A 3,409-nucleotide genomic window follows, 5' to 3' on the forward strand; every position below is an offset into this window, starting at 1 on the left:
TATCTTGAGGTAATCCATATTAAAGAAGAAACTATTTCTTAAAAATCCAGTTCTCTATATACAGTGGGTAAAGTCATAGGTTTCATAACTATGTTCTTCATGGATACTGTTCAAGTAACATCTAAGACTCAAGGTGCTGTTTAAACATTTTGAAGGAATGTTTTTGTATTTAATGGAAGGGCTATCATTAAACCTGAACTTACCAAGGAGCATAAACTAAAGTGCTTTCCTGGGAATATCTCTTCACAAATGGAGCATTTTGAGTTATCGTGGTGATTCTTATATTTCTAAGTTTGTTTCCTATATGAAATATTTTAGAATCCACCTCTATTTAAAATATCTAAGAGTAATTTCACTGTAAATTCTTGAGACAAATTCCAATTCTGAATTTAAGAAGTCAGATTTTTTAAAGCTTTACAAACCCATAAAGGATTTAGTCTAGGAACCAGTACTAGGCTAACAAGGATATTATTATTTTTTTACAAGGATATTATTTTGAGTCCTGGCTCTTGGTTTCCTTTCAGTAATACTGTAAAAGCTTTAGGCTGGCTAGACAGATACTTGGGGATTGAAATTTGTTTTAGAAGAGAATGTATACTGATGAAATGAGAATTGCTTTTCCCTGCCTCCAAGGCACTAAAATTTCATGGTTTTTAGGGGCTATGAACACTTAGGAGCACATTATTAATTCATTCAGCAGATACTTGGCATCCTTTATATGCCGTGCACATGGCATTAAGTGTTGAAGTTACACCTGTGGAAAAGAAAGACAACTGTGCCTTAGCAGAGATGGTCAGTCTCATGAGAGGAACCGATTAACAACCAACTAATTGTAACACAGTTGTGATTGGTGCCGAAATATGGGAAGATTGGGTCTAGAGGTTTTAGGATCCTTTAGGAGTGTCAGTGAGATTTTTGGGGATGTGAAGTGCATGGGACCAGGTTATGGTGGACCTTTTCTGCCGTCCTGAGGACTTCTTTCTAATAGATCATGGACTGATATTGAAGGTTTGTGTTCTGGAAGGAGCATCTTAATTTGTCTTTTCCTACTGATAATAGTAATAGGATAGATGAACTGCTGTAACAATTCCAACATCTCAGTGGTTTCGGACAGCAGGACTTTTGTCATTTTCATCATTACTTCAATATGGCAGGAAGGTTCCCAGGGACCCAGACTTGCCCATCTTGTGACAGTGCCAGCTTTGAATCCTCAGACTTGCCCTGGAAGGAGAGGAGTTGCAGTGGTAGATCCTGCAGGGGTTTATGGGCAGGCCTGCTAGGGTATGCATCACTTTTCCCCATTTCCATTGGCCAGAACCCAGCCCTATGACCTCAGGCCAGTGGTAAGGGAGGTGGGGTATGTAGTCATCAGGTGTGTCCAGGAAGAGGACCAAAATGATGTGCTGAACACAAAGCGTTGTCTTTTTTTTTTTTTACCACGAGTGGACAGTTCGCATGGATGAAGGAAAAAAAAAAAAAAACAAGAAAATAAAAATCCTCCCTCTATAATTCCATTACCCAGCAATAATCATAATAAAGAATTGAGTGTATATTTAAAACTGTATCATCTTAACTGTAATAGCAGCATGCTCTTTGTAGATTTGGGAAATACATAGAAACACAAGGAAGAGGGGAAATTATTCCCTACCAAGAACTGACTGATTTTTGTTATTTTGATGTATGCACTTCTGTGTCTTCACTGTTGTATGGTCTTTTCCTTCACTTAATGTAAGCACTTTCCCAGGTCATTGATCATTCTGCATCTTAAAGGCTGCATTATATTTATTGTGGGTGTGGTGTAGCTTTCTAGTAAGTTCTCTCTTTTTGGACATTTCAGTAATGGATGACATTTTTGCCATTAAAAATGCTGAGGTGTGTATCCCTTATTTAGAGTCAGTTGAACAGAGGTGTCCCTCTCACCCAAACTTGGTCAGTCAGATGTGGCCCAGGAATTTTCGAGCTCCAGCTGAGATTCAGGATTGTACCCTTTGAACTCACGCCATGCCTGAGACTACAGTCTTGGTATGGTTGTGAGCCTGGGGAAAGCAGAAGGCAAAGGAAGTGAGTGAGAAGATGACCGAATCAGGCAGGCAGAGAGGACTGCCCGGTTTCCTGGGGTGGGGGAGGAGACTCATACATGCTTCCCTACCCTTGAGTTCCCCGAGGCTCTCCGTCTTGTGTATGTGCATGTTTATCTACGATTGCTCTAATCCAGCTCCCTTCCAGAAACATCCTATTGCATGGCTGAATAAAGAGCACACACGTCAGAAGATTAAAATCTTTGCACGTCATTAGGACTCTGGTCTGATCACTGTGGCAGAAGATGGAACAAAATAATAAATGTGAAAGAGCTTTGTACAGTGCCATCTAGTTGTTGGTAACCCCTATCTAGTTTTTTGGGAACCCCCATCACTGGTATGTGTTAGCAAGTAAACACTGATCCTATTTTTCAGTGCATGTTTTTAAATTTTTGGCTTTTGCTGTGTCTGTTTTAGATTCTCCACATCCATGTTAAAATAAGTAGGATGCAAAAACAAAGCAAAACAAAACAGTGTTCTCAAGGGTATTTATCTCAAACAGTGGAAGTGGGGTGTAGACTATAAAGAAACTCAAAGGCAGTTTAGTAATAAAACAAGAAGCAAATGGATTATTGGAAGGAAAAAGCCCAGATGCCACATTTGAATGCAGTTATGAGTTAATGCTGGTTGAATGGCTAACATCCTGCTAAGTGCACATTTAATGGTTTATTGGACACCTTTCCACCTAGAGAGGAGTTTTTTTTGTTGGCTGGAATTATACGAGTCCTGCTCTGAATGATGGGCACCAATCCTTGCATATTTAACTCAGATTCAGTTTCCCAGGTGAGGACGTCATGTGTATGTGTTTATAAAAAGGACATTGTTTCAGCTCCACGAAACTGCAGAGCTGTCAGTTTGTTAAATGTCTTGTCCAAAGTCAGGGTTAGCTTTCTTCTCTCAGTCTTTCTCATTCAAGTATTACATGAGGGAAAAGTGTAGTCTAGTCCGCTCTCTCACTGTTGATCATTGTTAGGCTTTTATCTTACTGATAAAATATTAATCACAATTTAAGATTAAAAAGATACACATGTGTACTCAGTCCTGTCTGACTCTGCAACCCCATGGACTATAGCCCACCAGGCTCCTCTGTCCATGGGATTCTCCAGGCATGAATACTGGAGTGGGTTGCCATTTCCTTCTTCACGGGATGTTCCTGACCCAGGGATTAAACTTGTGTACCTTGCATCTCCTGCATATACTGTAGCCTTTATGTGGTGTGGACACTTAATCCCTCCAGTCTTCTATTGCAGATGAGTCCCAAGAAGCAGATGGGTGGGAGTGGGCTCTTCAGAGCTCAAAATCCATTTCTAAGTGCCATAAAACAACGTAAT

The sequence above is a fragment of the Odocoileus virginianus genome, chromosome 8 (assembly GCF_023699985.2).
Source record: "Odocoileus virginianus isolate 20LAN1187 ecotype Illinois chromosome 8, Ovbor_1.2, whole genome shotgun sequence".
NCBI lineage: Eukaryota > Metazoa > Chordata > Mammalia > Artiodactyla > Cervidae > Odocoileus > Odocoileus virginianus.